Here is a 19,624-nt window from a genome sequence, read left to right as displayed (position 1 = left end):
TGAACTATTCCAGTCTTCCTCTGTCCAACTGAAATACTGTAAAAGATGAAAAATGTGGGGATGCAGTGCAAATCTTATAATGCACTTTGACATAGTATATGAATTATCTTATATTAATTAAAGTATGTCCCAATAAATATGATACCCATAACGTGTGGAACTTCTACTGAAATCCAACTTGCAGACAAAAAAATTTGAAAAACGATGACAGCATCTCTGCTTAGGCATGAGAAAAGAAGTGCTGGAGTTGGATTTTTATTGTCTCGTAATAGTAAGATAAAGCTGTCAGCTGTCAGGGTCTATAAATTTGTCTTTAGATTAGTTCTTCAAGACTGGCTTAATATGGACTAGTTTTTTGGAACCTGCAAAATCTATAAACCAAGATGTATAAAAGCAATTTTTCTTCTTGAAAGACTTAACATTATATATGTTCCAGCTTATTGAAAGCAATTAAATATTAATGTTAATTGTATATATTTTAGTAACTTCTGAGACATACTGGTACGTATTTTGATGTGAAAGGTTATCAAGTACAAGAATTTTATTCTACTTGGTGACAAATAATGGCAGTTTATAAACCTAAATGATAATCTTAAAGGTCAAGGTGATAGCTAGAATAAAGTTTACTTTGACCAATTTTAGTAGGTTACTGTGTGTGTTAAGATCTAGAAGTAACCTTAAGTTTAAAATATTTAAATAGAACTAAAGATTAGGAAAACCTGTATATCTTGGGGCAAAAAATGATATTCATGTGTTAATAAAGGTTCTGTTTAATGAAAGGTTTGATGAACACTTGATGTTTGATCTTTCTAGCCTTCTCTTTTTCTGAGAATTCATTGAAGTATTTGCTTCAGGATACCTTGCCATGTAATTAAATAGCAGGAATTTTTATTTGGTTACATTTAAGAGATAATTTTATATGTAGCATTGAAATAAGTTTTCTGACTCTTGGTAGGTAGTTCATTTTTTAGATTATATGCAAATCTCCCCAGTATTTTTTTTCTGCACAGAAATTAGTACAAAATCTTTTATTTCATTTCAGTTAGTATTTCATTTTTGTACTGTCTAGGTTATTATTCTTTTAGATTGCCTTTCTTGCAGTTATTGACAAATAGCAGTCTCCATGCTTTTGAAGACTCTTAGTTGTATTGAGAAATATAATTTATTATAAGCAGTAAATTCAGCTCATGTTAAAAAGAAAAATACATTTAGAGACATCTTGTAATGTATGGAGCTGTCAGTGTGAGTTGTTTTAAGTTTATCAATTATTTCAAAATAGTGCAAATATTCAGAGAAATAACATAAAATTACTGTTATTAAAGATTGAACAGTATTTAAACTAACCCTAGTAATTCCTGTCTATATAGAGGAAATTTCATACAAATCAACAAAGCTTGGATGTATCCAGATTTGAGTTTCTGATTGGTTATATCTAAGTCTGATAAAACATTTAAGATGTGGAAATCAATAGATGCCATTGATTTTATATATATGGTGTTTTATTTGTAATATATAAACCTAGTTTAATTCTAGGCCAGTCATATTTGTGCTAAAATTTTACGTTCCTGTTAGGCTAACCTCTTAAATATTATAATAGTTTGTTGGTTTAAACAAGTATTTGTTATCCTAGAAATATTTCAGTAATTAGAGCACAAAACTGGGAGTTAAAAAGTCTGACACCTTATGCTAATTAGCTATGTGATCTTGGACAAATAACTGGGCCTTAATTTCACATCTAGGAAATCAGCATGTTGCACATCAATAGGGTGATGTTTACCACTTTTTTTTAATGAACAAAATATTGTGTTTTTGGATACTGCTTAAATCTAAGATTATAACATTACAGATGATCAGATTAGAATTATAAATGAGAAAGAAAATGGCTTTCTTGCTACATCTCTTTAATAGTACTCAATTTCAGTTTTGCTGCCTTTGATTAAGCATTAAATATTAACACATCAGTATGAAATACATTTAATGAGTTCAGAATCCTTGTAGTTTTCTATTGTTTGCTATGTAAAGATCAAGTTTTAGCTGTGGTTATACCTGATGTAAAGGGAAATTTATGTGCCAGCTTCATACTAGGTCAACCTGAAACTAATTTTTTAGTCATACTCTAATTTAGTAACTTATGCTGAATTAGGTACATACGTAATTTATTTACTTCAAATATCACTAATTGAAAACAAGACTTTTTTTTTTCCAATGTCCTGTAGAATATTCAGTTTTCTTCCTCCACATTCCCTAGTTGGTCTCCACCCCTCCCCCAAGTTTTTTTATGGGGGAGAATTTTCAAGTTACTTTGAGATAGAACTTAGTTTTAATCATCAAATGTTCTGTAAATTTTGTGTTTATATTATTACTGTCAACACGGGACACAGATGTATCAGAGTTAGATTTGTCCCCTTTCATATTGATACGTGCTTACAGTCATTTTTAATATAAAAATGTCCTGTCACATTTACATACATATGCTAAGATCTTTATTTATAATAGGATCTACTTATTATTTGGAGAAGCATGCATAAGATGACCATTTAGGATAAAAATCCAAATTTCATGACTTTTTGTTCAATCAGAAGTACCTAAAATCTTTTAACCAACATTTTCTTTTATATCATGCATGAAGTAAAGCTGGTGATTAAATCTGCCTATGTATACCAACTGACCCAGATCCACTGTTAGAATTTTTTTTATATAGTAGGGTTTTAAGTACAGGCATATTAAATTTTAATGCAGACTTACCAAATATATTTTACTTTCAAGTCAAAGTAGAGTTGTTTGTGCTCTGGAAAATTTCAAGAGGCTCTGCACTCATCTCAAGTATAATTTTGAATTGAAAAATATTTTCTGCAGACCATCAAAGACAATTTTTGTCTTTCCATAATTCCCTTCAACTGTTTTTGAAAAGGCGTATTTTTTTAGCTTCATTCAGTTGTCATTTGAATCAGCCAATACGTTCCTTTTTGTTGTTGATTTTTGTTTAAATGAGGATCCAAGACAAAATTTTTGATTGTCCAAGGTCACGAGCTAATTTGCAGTGAGATATTAGGGATGACCTATTTGCTATATCCAAAAAAGGAAGTCATGTTTGTTATAGTATTGGTGTAAACAATATATAAAGTACTGAAATGGTGGAATTGAGGTAGGGAGTCAATGCATGAGATGTGCCTACAAAATAAATGCTTTGAAATATATATAACATTTCATTCCAAATGAACATCATCTTTAACTTAGTAGGGCTGTTGCTCAGAATGGTTCTGGAACTGACGTTAGAGCTTACAATAAATGTTCTTTTGAATAGTCTCAATGGTAGGAAATGCTTTTTCTTTAAATGTTTTGCAATAATCAATAAAAGTTTTTGATATAAACCTACTGAATAAAGGTGAGTACCCAGACTGGGTCAGGAAAACATGTATATACTGAAATAATCTGGCTAAGGTAGCATGGCACAAAATTAAACGTAAGACAGCTGCATCAAATTGTAATTCAAATGGGTTTTATAAAATTGCTGTCTTATAATGTGAGACACTATCTCTGTTACTTTGCTCAAAGTAAACAGGGTTTAAACATTGTGCTTCCAGAATTTTGTTACTTGGCAAAATATGGAAAGACAGTTTTCCTGTTCTGGGCAATATTAGAATATACCTGATAAAGTACCATCCTACCTTTAAATACTGAAGGTACTCTCCAATGAAAACTTATTCCTAAAGAGTTGAGTATGAGTTTCATTAACTGGTAGAATGGCTGTACTGTCTTAGAAGGCCAAAAGCTTGTGAAACTGAAACCACAGTTTATGTGATTTGTTCTTAAATGGAACTATGTTACCATTCTTTTAGTGGCAATTTGCCTTATGTATATCTTTTAAAAACTAGATTGTAAAACAGCAGAAATGAAGGAGGGGATTACTTCCATTTCTGAAAGGTTGTTGATCTTTTTTCTCCCAGTGCCTGGTATGGCACTTTACACATGGTAGGTGTTCAATAAATACTTAATTGAATCAAGACTCATTGGTGTGAAAGGTAGTGTCTCAATCATATTCTGCTGGATCCTAAGTCTTTATCCATATGTAAATGTTAAAGATTTGTCTGAGCTTAACTGGAGAGGTCTGTACACAATCCAGTCCACCACTTGCCAGGAGGATTACTGGGTGGAAAAGCAGAAAAGCTGGTATGGAGATCATTGCTGATCGAGATTCTGGTATTCTCCCAGGAAAAATAGCAGTGGTCTGAATAAACATTTCTCCAAAGAAGACATACAAATGACCAACAATACATGAAAATCTCACTAGGGAAATGACTAAATCACAAAAAGATATTCACACCTGTGAGGAGAGCTATAATCAAAAAGATGGGCAATAACAAATACTGGCCAAAATGTGTAAAATTTACAACTCAATCCTGGTAGCAATGTAAAGTGCAGCTGCTGTAGAAAACAGTTTGGCAGTTCTTCAAAAAGTACAACAGTATTACCATGTGACCAGCATTTATACTCCTAGATACATACTGCAAAGTACCTATTGAAATTTCTAAACACCAACATAAGTAGCCAAAGGAAAAATTAGAATTACAGACTACTCTTTAAAGGATAAAGTAATGTGAGGTTCAGCTATCTACCTCGAGCAAATTTATAGCCTTTATTAAATGTGAAACAATGAAACTAAGCATTAAGTTTAAAACATTTGAAAATGCTAAGGAAAGTCGGATGAAATAACAAAAAAGCAGAAACAATAGAAAATAGGAATAAAGGGGAGAGAATGATGTTTGAAAAAATAACTAGTTCAGAGCAATAAAACTCATGGGACATACCAAGAAAAAGGAGAATAAAAATGCACAAAGAATACAATGTCCATTTTTTATGAGAAAGGTTATACACCAAAAATAGAAAAAATTTAAATTATATACACTATGCCAATTTTTTTAATTGAGTGGTTTTCTAGAGAAATACATGGTATGAAAATTAAGCAGACAAAATCTGAATAGAATAACCATGGAAGAAAGTGTAGTCAAGATTCTCCCAAAGAGGTATAAGACTAGATTATTTTTATGGTTGAGCAGTTTATTTTTTTAATTTTCAAGGAACATGATTCCCACAATAAACTGTTCTAATACATAGCAAATGATGGTGAATTTCCAAGATGGTATCCTCATAGTTAAGAGAATACCTACCTTGCCTCAAATTAAAAGATCCTAGAGGCCTATTTCATAGGCATACAGAGGCAACAATCCTAAATAAAAGAACAAAACTAGCAGATCAAATCCAGACTGTAGTCAATGAATGTTACACTATAACAGGTTTATTCTAAGAAAGCAAGGTGGTTTAAGGGTAAAATTTATTGTAAGTTTATAAAAGGAAAGTGCATCATTTCAATAAGATGTTTAAAAATCATTTGGTAAAACATTGTTTCCACTCCTGATTTTAAACTAATGCACTAGAAATACAGTATTTCATACATTATCTTAAAACAATATCAAGCCAACAGTTATCACACTTAAATGATATTTATTAGAGGCATTCTCATTAAAAATGAGGACATGCTAACAAGTATTGGCAATGATGTGGAAAAGAGAACCCTGTGCACTGCTGGTGGGAATGTAAGTTGGTACAGCTACTTTGGAAACAGAATGAAGGTTCCTCAAAATATTAAAAATAGAACTATCATATGATCCAGCAATCTCACTTCTGGGTAACTGAAGAAAACAAAACATAACTCAAAAAGATAAATGCACCCTCCATGTTCATTTGCAACATTATTTACAACAGCCAACATTACAAACAATCTAAGTGTCTATCAATGAATGAATGGATAAAGAATATGTGAGTTGCACATATGAACACACAATGGAATACTATTCAGTCATAAAAAAGAACATCTTGCTAAGTGAAACAAGTCAGAAAAGACAAATACTGTTGTATGATCTCAAATGTGGAATCTAAAGAAGAGAATGGATACAGAAAACAGACTGATGGTTGCCAGAGGTGCTGGGAGGTGGGCAAAATGAGTAAAGTGGGTCAAAAGGTACAAACTTGTAGTTGTAAAATAAGTTCTGGGGATGTAATGTACTGCATATTTGAAAGTTGCTATGAATTTATTTTAAAATTTAACATCACAAAATCTTTTTTGTGACTGTATGGTGATGGATGTTAACTAGACTTATTGCAGTGATCATTCTGTAATATAAAGACCAGTCATGTTACACACTTCAAACTAATATGATGTTACATGCCAATTATACCTCAATAAAAAAATCATACCTCAATAAAAAGAATACTTGCTATCAATACACTGTATGACATTTCTTAGAAATTTCCAGTGTTGCAACTTTTTATAAACTGAAGAATAAATATTGGAAATCCCAGAAGTATCAACTGAGAAATTCTGAACTTTAGAATAAAGAAGTAGAGAAGGTAGTGGACATTCATGGGATGTTTTGGTTTGTTTTCTCTTGTTTTAGTTGCAATCATAGAAGTCCCCATCCTGGATATGGGAAAACCCACTATCTAAAACCAAGGTGGGATAAAATATAGGATATTTATTGAGAAAAGAGTAGGAACTCCAAAAGTTAAACATCATTTTCAATCCCTCATGATCCTCAGCAGCCAAATCAATCTGTCACCATTTTCCAGGTATAGAGAAACAGAGTTCCTTACACCTAAAGATACCCTCTGGGCTAATTCTTGCCTCATCTGTCATTGCATTAGACTAAGAATAGAAATGGATCCCTGGGGTTCCCTGGATCCACCATCAAAGTTAATGGAACATTACTGCAACTCCATGACAACAGGATCTCTAGGAGCTCAGATCCTTCGGGAATAAAAACTTAGGTCACTACTGGGTGAAGAACTGCAGCCAGGTTTACTGGCCAAAAGCAAAGAAAGATGGCAGTGGAAGACAGGGATCATAGAAACCTGCTTCAACTTTACAACCAGTTGTAGAAATGACAATTACAACCTCTACCTTTTATGTTCTTTCCTGCTATGCCCTGTGTATATCTACATGTGTTAACTACTTTCCCTTTATTTTTTTACAATCTCCTCCCCCCTCCCTCCCACTATTTCATTTAGGCCTTGTGAAGGTTAAACTTTATAATTAGTCCTCGAGGGGATCACAAGAGAACTAAAAAAGAAATGAATCATGTAGGGAACTCGGATTTGCTTTTAAATTCAGTAATCGACAAGACTGAGTTGTTCCTCTTCGGGGCAGAGCTAGTGCCTTTCTTTCCGACTTTCTGAGACACACTGGCCCTGCAGCACTGTATTTGTCCCATCTACTATTGGTGGACATTTAGGCTGTTTCCGGTTTTGAGCTGTTGCAAATAATGCTGCAAGAACATTTTTGTACATGGTTTTTGGTGCTCATATATGCACATTTTGTGTAAATACCGAGGGGAAAAATTGCGATTCACAGGAAATGCATATGTTTGGCTTTACAAGTTTCTAGCTAGTGGTTTCCCAAAGGAGTTGTAAAAATTATATGCTTTCACCATCAGTGTGTGAGAGTTCCAGTTATTCCACATCAATACCAATCAACACTGACACTTTCATTTTAGCCAACCTAGTGGAGGTGTACTAGTAGTGCATTCATTTAGACATTGTCTTTTGTGAAGTCCCTCTTTTTCCCAGTGTTCTGTTGAGTTGCTTGTCTATTATTTACTTACGAGACTTCTTTATATATTCTATATATGTGAATCATTTTTGCTATATATATTGAAAATCAGTGTGTTGTTTGCCTTTCACTCTCTTAATGTTGGATTTTTGTGAACAAAAGTTCTTAATTTTAATATAATCCAAATTTTTCCCCTTTATTATAGTACTGTCTGTGGTAAGAAATCTTGTTTACCCCAAGGTCATGAAGCTGTTCTCTTACGTTCTCTTTCACACTTACAATTACAATCTGTCTAGAATATATATTTATGTATGATAGTAGGTAAAGGTCAAGATTTTTTTTCCACATTAATGTCCAATTGACCCATTATCATCAACTCTAAAGGTCATTCTTTTCCCATTGTACTGCAGTCACCTTTGCTGTAAATGAGGTTACAGTGTACATGTGGACTTGTTTCTAGACTCTTTCTTCTGTTGTTTTGGATTAGCGAAGTGAAGCCCCTCACTGTCATTCCTCCATTCTTCTTTCAGCACTATCTTCCTGAAGTAGATAACATGATGTCACTACCAATACATACAAAATAGTTTCCAAGACCAACCACAGTCTGAAGCCAACCTATAGTTCTAACATTACAAAAAGTAATCTATGGGATTTACGTGAGGAAAAGAAGATCCCTGATTCAAAAACACATATGCACCCCTATGTTTACTGCAGCACTATTTACAATAGCCAAGATATGGAAGCAACCTAAGTGTTCATCAGTAGATGAACAGATTAAGAAGAGGTGTTACATATACACAATAGAATACTATTCATTCATAAGAAGAAAACAAATCCTATCACTTGAAACGACAAGGATGGAGTTAGAGGGTATTATGCTCAGTGAAATAAGCCAGGTGGAGAAAGACAAGTACCATATGATTTCACTCATTTGTGGAGTATATAACAACAAAGCAAAACTGAAGGAACAAAACAGCAGCAGAATCACAGACTCCAAGAAGGGACTAGCGGTTACCATAGGGAAGGTGTTGGGAAGGGTGGTTGGGGAGGGAGGGAGAAGGGAATTAAGGGGCACTGTAATTCACAATAGAAATATAGGTAGGTCACGGGAAGGCAGTATAGAATGGAGAAGACAAGTTATAACTCTATAACATCTTACTACACTGATGGACAGTGACTGCAGGGGGAGTGGAGAGGACTTGATAATATGGGTGAATGTTGTAACCACAATGTTTCTTTTGGGGGGGTGTTAATATAGATGGTAATGTGTTTTTAATTTTGACTTCATTTTGCTCACTGCTAGTGTATAGGAAAGCAATTAATTTTTATTTATTAACCTTCTACCCTGCAACTTTGATATAATCACTTATTAGTTCCAGGCATTTTTTTTTTTTTTTGGTAAATTTTTTTGGGTTGTCTACATAGAAAATCATAAATCATGTCATCTGTGAAGAAAGAGTTTTGTTTCTTCCTTTTAAATCTATGTACTTCTTATTTTCTTTTCTTGCCTGGCTGCATGAGCTAGGACTTCCAGTATAAAGGAAGTCTTTATTCCTTGCCTTGTTCCTGATCTTAGTGAGAAAGCAACTAGTTTCTCACCATTAAGCATAATGTTAGTTGTAGGTTTTTTTCTTTTTTTAATTTTATCATTTTGATATCATTAATGTACAATTACTTGAATAACATTATGGTTACCAGACGCCCCCCATTATCAAGTCCCCCCACAATAAGCCATTACAGTCACTGTCCATCAGCGTAGTAAGATGCTATAGAATCATTACTTGTCTTCTCTGTATAAACTGCCATTCCAAAGTCCAGCCCCCCTACATTACATGTGGTAATCGTAATGACCATTTTCTCCCTTACACCTCTCTTCCCACCCACCCTCCCCTGTCCCTTTCCCCTTGGTAACTGTTAGTCCATTCTTCGGTTCTGTGAGTCTCCTGCTGTTTTGTTCCTTCAGTTTTTGCTCTGTTCTTAAACTCCACAGATAAGTGAAATCATTTGATACTTGCCATTCTCTGCCTAGCTTTTTCACTGAGCATAATACCCTCTAGCTCCATCCATGTTGTTGCAAATGGTAGGATTTGTTTTCTTCTTATGACTGAATAATATTCCATAGGGTATACGTACCACCTCTTCTTTATCCATTCATCTACTGATGGACACTTAGGTTGCTTCCATTTCTTGGCTATTGTAAACAGTGCTGCGATAAACATAGGAGTGCATATGTCTTTTTCAAACTCGGCTGCTGCATTCCTAGGGTACATTCCTAGGAGTGGAATTCCTGGGTCAAATGGTATTTCTATTTTTAGTTTTTTCAGGAACCTTCATACTGCTTTCCACAGTGTTTGAACTAGTTTACATTCCCACCAGCAGTGTAGGAGGGTTCCCCTTTCTCCACAACCTCGCCAACATTTGTTGTTGTTTGTCTTTTGGATGTTGGCCATCCTTACTGGTGTGAGGTGATATCTCATTGTGGTTTTAATTTGCATTTCTCTGATGATTAGCAATGTGGAGCATCTTTTCATGTGCCTGTTGGCCATCTGAATTTATTCTTTGGAGAAGTATCTGTTCAGCTCCTCTGCCCATTTTTTAATTGGTTAATTTGCTTTTTGTTTGTTGAGGTGTGTGAGCTCTTTATATAATTTGAATGTCAACTCCTTATCAGATATGTCATTTATGAGTATACTCTCCAATCTTGTAGGATATCTTTTTGTCCTACTGATGGTATCCTTTGCTGTACAGAAGCTTTTTAGTTTGATGTAGTCCCACTTGTTCATTTTTGCTTTTGTTTCCCTTGCCCGGGGAGATGTGTTCATGAAGAAGCTGCTCATGTTTATGTCCAAGAAATTTTTGCCTATATTTTTTTCTAAAAGTTTTATAGTTTCATGACTTACATTCAGTTCTTTGATCCATTTTGAGTTTACTTTTGTGTATGTCGTTAGACAGAAATCCAGTTTCAGTCTCTTACATGTAGTTGTCCAGTTTTGCCAACACCAGTTATTGAAGAGGCTGTAATTTCCCCATTGTATGTCCATGGCTCCTTTATCATATATTAATTGACCATATATGCTCGAGTTTATATATTGACTCTCTATTCTGTTGCACTGGTCTATGGATCTGTTCTTGTGCCAGTACCAAATTGTCTTGATTACTGTGGCTTTGTAGTATAGCTTGAAGGAAGGGAGCATAATTCCGCCTGCTTTATTCTTCCTTCTCAGAATTGTTTTGGCTATTCGGGGTCTTTGGTGGCTCCATATGAATTTTAGAACTATTTGTTCTAGTTTTTTGAAGACTGCTGTTGGTATTTTGATAGGGATTACATTGAATCTGTAGATTGCTTTAGGAAAGATGGCCATTTTGACAATATTAATTTTTCCTAGCCAAGAGCATGGGATGAATTTCCTTTTCTTAGTGTCCTCTTTAATTTATCTTAAGAGTGTCCCATAGTTTTCAGTGTACAGGTCTTTCACTTCCTTGGTTAGGTTTATTCCTAAGTATTTTATTCTTTTTGATGCTATTGTGAATGGAATTGTTTTCCTGATTTCTCTTTCTGCTAGTTCATCATTACTGTATAGGAAAGCAACAGATTTCTGTGTATTAATTTTGTATCCCGCAACTTTGCTGAATTCAGATATTAGATATAGTAGTTTTGGAGTGGATTCTTTAGGGTTTTTTATGTACAACTTCATGTCATCTGCAAACAGGGACAGTTTGACTTCTTCCTCGCCTATCTTGATGCCTTTTATTTCTTTGTTTTGTCTGATTGTCGTGGCTAGGACCTCCAGTACTATGTTGAATAAAAGTGGGGAGAGTGGGCATCCTTGTTTTCTTCCCAATATTAAAGGAATAGCTTCGAGCTTCTCACTGTTAAGTATAATGTTGGCTATGGGTTTGTCATATATGGTCTTTATTATGTTGAGGTACTTGCCCTCTATACCCATTTTGTTGAGATTTTTTATCATGAATGGATGTTGAATTTTGTCAAATACTTTTTCAGCATCTATGGAGATGATCATGTGGTTTTTGTCCTTTTTGTTGATGTAGTGGATGATATTGATGGATTTTCGAATGTTGTGCCATCCTTCCATCCCTGGGATGAATCCCACTTGATTATGTTGGATGATCATTTGATGTATTTTTGAATTCGGTTTGCTAATATTTTGTTGAGTATTTTTGCATCTATGTTCTTCATGGATATTGGTCTGTAATTTTCTGTTTTTGTGATATCTTTGCCTGGTTTGATATAAGAGTGATGTTGGCCTCAGAGAATGAGTTTGGGAGTATTCCCTCCTCTTCTACTTTTTGGAAAACTTTAAGGAGGATGGGTACTAGGTCTTCACTAAATGTTTGATAAAATTCAGCAGAGAAAGCATCTGGTCCAGGAGTTTTGTTCTTCGGTGGTTTTTTTATTCCAATTCAATTTCATTGCTGGTAATTGGTCTATTCAGATTTTCAGTTTCTTTCTGGGTCAGCCTTGGAAGGTTGTATTTTTCTAGAAAGTTGTCCATTTCTTCTAGGTTATCCAGTTTATTAGCATATAATTTTTCATAGTGTTCTCTCATAATTCTTTGTATTTCTGTCATGTCTGTAGTGATATTTCCTTTCTCATTTCTGATTCTGTTTATGTGTGTAGACTCTCTTTTTTTCTTGATAAGTCTGGCTAGGGGTTTATCTCTTTTGTTTATTTTCTCAAAGAACCTGCTTCTGCTTTCATTAATGCTTTCTATTGTCTTATTCTTCTCAATTTTAGTTATTTCTTCTTTAATCTTTATGATGTCCCTCCTTCTACTGACTTTGGGCTTCCTTTGTTCTTACTTTTCCAATTTCATTCATTGTGAGTTTAGACTATTCGTTTAGGATTGATCTTCTTTCCTGAGGTAGGCCTGTATTGCAATATATTTCCCTCTTAGCACAGCCTTCGCTGTGTCCCAAAGATTTTGTGTTTTTGAATCATTGTTTTCATTTGTCTCCACATATTGCTTGATCTCTGTTTTTATTTGGTCATTGATCAATTGATTATTTAGGACCATGTTATTAAGCCTCCATGTGTTTGTGGGCTTTGTCATTTTCTTTGTGTAATTTATTTCTAGTTTCATACCTTTGTGATCTGAGAAGCTGGTTGGTACAATTTCAATCTTTTTGTATTTACTGAGGCTCCTTTTGTGGCCTAGTATATGATCTATTCTTGAAAATGTTCCATGTGCACTTGAGAAGAATGTGTATCCTGTTGGTTTTGGATGGAGTGTTCTGTAGATGTCCGTTAGGTCCATCTGTTCTAATAGATTGTTCAGTGCTTCTGTCTTTACTTATTTTCTGTCTGGTTGATCTGTCCTTTGGAGTTAGTGGTGTGTTGAAGTCTCCTAAAATGAATGCATTGCATTCTATTTCCCCCTTTACTTATGTTAGTATTTGGTTCACATATGTAGGTGATCCTGAGTTGGATGCATAGATATTTATAACAGTTATATCCTCTTGTTGGACTGAGCCCTTTATCATTATGTAATGTCCTTCTTCTTCTCTTTACTTTCTTTGTTTTGAAGTCTATTTTATCTGATACAAGTACTGTAACACCTGCTTTTTTCTCCCTGTTAGTTGCATGAAATATCTTTTTCCATCCCTCTACTTTCAGTGTGTGTATGTCTTTGGGTTTGTAGTGAGTTGCTTGTAGGGTCTTGTTTTTTTATTCATTCATTGACTCTATGTCTTTTGATTGGTGTATTCAGACCATTTACATTTAGGGTGATTATCAATAGGTATGTACTTATTGCCACTGCAGGCTTTAGATTCGTGGTTATCAAAGGTTCAAGGGTAAATCCCTTACTAACAATCTAATGTAACTCACATTGTGTGCTATTACAAACACAACCTAAAGGTTCTTTCTCTCTTATTTTTTCCTCCTTTTTCTTCCTCCTCCTTCTTTGTATGTTATGAATCATATTCTGTAATCTTTGTCTATCCCTTGGGTGACATCTATTTAGCCTAGTAACACTTCAATCTATAGGAGTCCCTCCAAAATGCACTGTAGATGTTGTTTGTGGGAGGTAAATTCTCTCAGCTTTTACTTATCTGAAAATTGTTTAATCCCTCCTTCAAATTTAAATGATAACCTTAACAGATAGAGTATTCTTGGTTCAAGGCCATTCTGCTTCATTGCATTAAATATATCTTGCCACTCCTTTCTGACCTGTAAGGTTTCTGTTGAGAAGTCTGATGATTGCCTGATGGGTTTTCCTTTATGTGTGATCTTTTTTCTCTCTCTAGCTGCTTTTAAAAGTCTTTCTTTATCCTTGACCTTTCCCATTTTAAGTATTATATGTCTTGATGTTGTCTTCCTTGGGTCCCTTGTGTTGGGAGGTGTGTGCACCTCCATGGCTTGAGACACTATCTCCTTCCCCAGATTGGGGAAGTTTTCAGCAATTACCTCCTCAATGACACTTTGTATCCCTATTTCTCTCTCTTCTTCTGGTACCCCTATAATGCAAATATTGTTCCATTTGGATTCATCACACAATTCTCTCAATATTCTTTCATTCTTAGAGATTCTTTTTTCTCTTTGTGCCTCAGCTTCTTTGTATTCCTCCTTCTCTAATTTCTATTCCATTTACCATCTCTTCTACTACATCTAATCTGCTTTTCAATCCCTCCATTGTTTCATTTCAGATATGGAATTTCATAATGATTGAATCTCCAACTTAAATTTGTTCCTGAGTTCTTGAATATTTTTATGTACCTCCATAAGCATGTTTATGATTTTTTTTTTTTTTTTTTTTTTTTTTTTTTGAGAGGGCATCTCTCATATTTATTGATCAAATGGTTGTTAACAACAATAAAATTCAGTATAGGGGGGTCAATGCTCAATGTACAATCATTAATCCATCTCAAGCCTAATTCTCGTCAGTCTCCAATCTTCTGAAGCATAACGAACAAGTTCTTACATGGTGAACGAATTCTTACAGAGTGAATAAATTCTTACATGGTGAACAGTACAAGGGCAGTCATCACAGAAACTTTCGGTTTTGATCATGCAATATGACCTATAAACCATCAGGTCAAATATGAATATTCATTTGATTTTTGTACTTGATTTATATGTTGATCCCACATTTCTCCTATTATTATTATTATTTTTATTTTTAATAAAATGCTGAAGTGGTAGGTAGATGCAAGATAAAGGTAGAAAACATAGTTTAGTGCTGTAAGAAGGCAAATGTAGATGATCAGATGATCAGGTGTGTGCCTATGGACTAAGTATTAATCCAGGCTAGACAAGGGCAGCAAGACATCCACGGATGCAGAAGATTTCTCTCAAAGCAGGGGGGGTGAGGTTCTGAGCCTCACCTCTGTTGATCCCCAAATTCTCACCTGATGGCCCCCCTGCGACTGTGCCTGTCTTAGGTTGTTCCTCCCTTGAGGAATCTTACCCGTCTCTGGCTAACCAGTCATCTTCCGGGGCCATACAGGGAAATGTAAAGTTGGTAAGTGAGAGAGAAGCCATATTGTTTGCAAAGGTTAGCTTTTTACTTCTTTGCAGATTTATGCCCTGTGGCTTCTATGCCCAGCACTTGTCTCGAGGTATCTTTACCACCTGGAGGAATTATGATACTCGGTAAATTCGAAATGAGGCACGAATTCTATTTAAAGTTTGTAATTAGGAAGGAAGAAGAAAAGCTATAGATGTAGCATATGAAGGAAACTTGGGAGGATTGATTATTTCTTTGACATATCTTCTTGTATAGTACCTTAAGTATGTATAGGTTTTAAACTACTAACTAATTTGCACACACATATTGACATAATAGGAATACGGTGACATAAACAAAGCAAATCTATAATTACCAGCCATCTCCAGTGAAGCCAAGAAAACCATTTAGGCACCCTAGGCATTTGTGAAAATTTATCTATGATATGATGGATATTTTCCAACTGTACTTGAACCATCAGACAAATTAAAGCAGCCCATTTCTGGGATCTGTTCACATCCCATATGTTCTTTTAACCATAGATAGTCTATAGTCATGAGATTTTGGGGTGCTACAACTTGCACCCCTCCCATCCATGTTTATGATTTTTATTTTGAACTCACTTTCAGACAGATTGGTGAGTTCAGTTTCATTTGACCCTTTTTCTGGGGTTTGTGAGATTTGGTCTGAACCATGTTCTTTTGATATTTCCTGTTTCTATGTGGTGCCCACTAGTGCCCAGAAGCTACAGTCTCTGGAGCTGATCAGCCCCTAAGTGAGGTTGGGGGTCATAGGGGAGCAGAGCAGGTGCCTGGGGGGAGGAAAGATCTGTTTCCTGATTCCCGCCTGTGGTGCCTGTCTCTAGTATCAGAGCCAGTGGACTGAGCACACAGGTGTAAGCCTCTGTGCTTTGTGTCTCTAGTTGTTGTAGGTGAGGCCTCCTTCTGGCTGGCCTGCCACCAGCACAGTGACCGCAGGTCTGTAAACTGGTGTTGGCAGGCTAGGAAGAAGGCGCAGCAGGCTGTGTGTCACAGTGGGGGTGCCTCAGAGCTGAGTAGACAGCCAGGGGGATGCAGCACCTGAAGCTCCTCAAAGTTCCCAACCAGCTGGACAGATCTCGCCCAGACAACCTTGTCCAGATCTCCCCTCCCCCGCGCAGCATGCTCCATGCAAACCCCGCTCCTTCAGCAGCCCTCTCGCTGCTAGGAAGCCTCTCAGAGCGCCTGTCTTTCCCTTCTTCCAGATTGGCCGGGTGTAGATCCCCTCTTCCACAAATGGCCAGAATCTGTCTCTCAGGCACTCCACCTCTCTGAGCTCCCCAACGTCCAGAGCACCATACAGTGTATGTTTCTGCACCCAAAGCAGACCTCCAGGGCTGGGTGTTCAGTAGTCCCAGGCTTCCAACCCCTCCCCCACTCCATTTCTCTTCCTCCTGCCAGTGAGCTGGGGTGGGCATGGAAGGGCTTGTGTCCTGCCTGATTAAGGCTTTTGTACATTACCCTGTTTCGTGAAGTTTGCTCTGTTTCTGGGGTCTGTGTGCAGTGTGGTTCAGCCTTTTTTATTGTTGTTGTTTTAGAGTTAGTTGTATCAATTAACTACATTTTTATACTATCTGTGGTTTTGGGAGGAATTCTGTGTCTCACCTGTCACACCACCATCTTGAATCCCAGCTGTAGGTTTTTATAACTAGTTTTTATCAAGTTAAGGAATTTCCCTTTATTCCTAGCTTTCTGAGATTATTATGAATGGGTATTGAATTTTGTCAAATGCTTTTTCAGTATTTATTGAGTTTTTTCTTTACTCTGTAGATATGATGGATTATATTAATTGATTTTTAAATGTTTAACAGCCTTGCATTCCTGCTCAGTTATGGTGTTCAACTCTTTTTATACATTGTTTTATTAGATATGTTAATATTTTGTTGAATATATTTGTATCTATTGTCATGAGACATACTGGTCTACAGTTTTCTTGCATTATCTATCTCTGATTTACATATTATGGTAATGCTGGCCTTATAGAATGAGTTAGGAAGTATTCCTTCTGCCTCTGTCTACAGGAAAAAATTGTAGAGAATTGGTATAATTTCTTCCTTAAATATTTCGTATAATTCATCAGTGAACCTACCTGGGCATGGTGTCATTTTGGAAGGTTATTAATTATTGATTCAGTTTATTTAATAAATATAAGTTTAATAGATGTCTATTACTTGTTGTTTGAGTTTGGCAGATGGTATCTTAACAGAAAGTAATCCATTTCATCTTGGTTATCAAATTTATGGGCATAGAGTTATTCATAATATTCATTAATTATTCTTTATTGTCCTGGGATTTGTAGTGATGTCCCCTCTTTCATTTCTGATATTAGTAATTTGTATCTTTTTTCATTTTATTCTTAGGTAGCCTTGCTGAAGGCTATTCGGTTTATTAATCTTACCAAAGAACCAAATTTGGTTTTGTTGATTTTGTTGATTTCCTGTTTTCAATTACATATATTTCTGCTCTAGTTTTAATCATTTCTTTCCTTCTGTTTGAATTTGGATTAAATTTGCTCTTCTTTTTCTATTTTCCTAGTGTGAAAGCTGAAATTCATTTTATACCTTTCTTTTATTTTTTCTTTTATTTATTTATCTATCTATTTATTTATTTATTTACTTATTTAATTATTTTGGTATTGTTAATTGACAATTACATGAAGAACATTATGTTTACTAGGCTCCCCACTTCACCAAGTCCCGCTAACATACCCCTTCACAGTCACTGTCCATCTGCGCAGTAAGATGCTGTAAAATCACTACTTGTCTTTATCTGTTTTGCACAGCCCTTCCCGTGCTTCCCACACACTATACATGCTAATTGTAATGCCCTCTTTCTTTTCCCCACCCTTATCCCTCCCTTCCCACCCATCCTCCCCAGTCCCTTTCCATTTGTTAACTGTCAGTCCATTCTTGGGTTTTGTGATTCTGCTGCTGTTTTATTCCTTCAGTTTTCCTTTGCTCTTATACTCCACATATGAGTGAAATCATTTGGTACTTGAATTTCTCTGCCTGGCTTATTTCACTGAGCATACTACCGTCTAGCTCCATCCATGTTGTTGCAAATGGTAGGATCTGTTTTTTTCTTATGGCTGAGTAATATTCCATTGTGTATATGTACCACCTCTTCTTTATCCATTCATCTACTGATGGACATTGAGGTTGCTTCCATATCTTGGCTATTGTAAACAGTGCTGTGATAAACAGAGGGGTGCATCTGTCTTTTTCAAACTGGAGTGCTGCATTTTTAGGGTAAATTCCTAGAAGTGGAATTCTGGGTCAAAAGATATTTCTATTTTGAGCATTCTGAGGAACCTCCATACTGTTTTCCACAATGGTTGAACTAATTTACATTCCCACCAGCAGTGTAGGAGGGTTCCCCTTTCTCCACAACCTCACCAACATTTTTGTTGTTGTTTTTCTTTTCGATGATGGCGATCCTTACTGGTGTGAGGTGATATCTCATTGTGGTTTTAATTTGCATTTCTCTGATGTCTAGTGATGTGGAGCATCTTTTCATGTGCCTGTTGGCCATATGAATTTCTTCTTTAGAGAACTGTCTATTCAGCTCCTCTGCCCATTTTTTAATTGGATTATTTGTTTTTTCTTTGTTGAGGTGTGTGAGCTCTTTATATATTTTGGATGTCAACCCTTTATCGGATCTGTCAATAATGAATATATTCTCCCATACTGTAGGATACCTTTTTGTTCTATTGCTGGTGTCCTTTGCTGTACAGCAGCTTTTCAGCTCAATATAGTCTCACTTGTCCATTTTTGCTTTTGTTTCCCTTGCTTGGGGAGATATGTTCATGAAGAAGTCACTCATGTTTATGTCCAAGAGATTTTTGCCTATGTTTTTTTATAAGAGTTTTATGGTTTCATGACTTACATTCAGGCCTTTGATCCATTTTGAATTTACTTTTGTGTATGGGGTTAGACAGTGATCCAGTTTCATTCTCTTACATGTAGCTGTCCAGTTTTGCCAGCACCATCTGTTGAAGAGACTGTCATTCCTCCATTGTATGTCCATGGCTCCTTTACCGTATATTAATTGGCCATATATGTTTGGGTTAATGTCTGGAGTCTCTATTCTGTTCCACTGGTCTGTGGCTCTGTTCTTGTGCCAGTACCAAATTGTCTTGGTTACTGTGGCTTTGTAGTAGAGCTTGAAGTTGGGGAACGAGATCCCCCCCACTTTATTCTTCCTTCTGAAGACTGCTTTGGCTATTCAGGCTCTTCGGCAGTTTCATATGAATTTTTGAACTATTTGTTCCAGTTCATTGAAGAATGCTGCTGGTATTTTGATAGGGATTGCATCAAATCTGTATATTGCTTTGGGAAGGATGGCCATTTTGTTGATATTAATTCTTCCTAGCCAGGAGCATGGGATGAGTTTCCATTTGTTAGTGTCCTCTTTAATTTCTCTTAAGAGTGTCTTATAGTTTTCAGGGTATAGGTCTTTCACTTCCTTGGTTAGTTTTATTCCGAGGTATTTTATTCTTTTTGATGCTATTGTGA

The sequence above is a fragment of the Manis javanica genome, chromosome 2, assembly GCF_040802235.1.
Source record: "Manis javanica isolate MJ-LG chromosome 2, MJ_LKY, whole genome shotgun sequence".
NCBI lineage: Eukaryota > Metazoa > Chordata > Mammalia > Pholidota > Manidae > Manis > Manis javanica.
The sequence above is the reverse complement of the archived record's forward strand: the minus strand, read 5'-3'. Positions refer to the sequence as shown.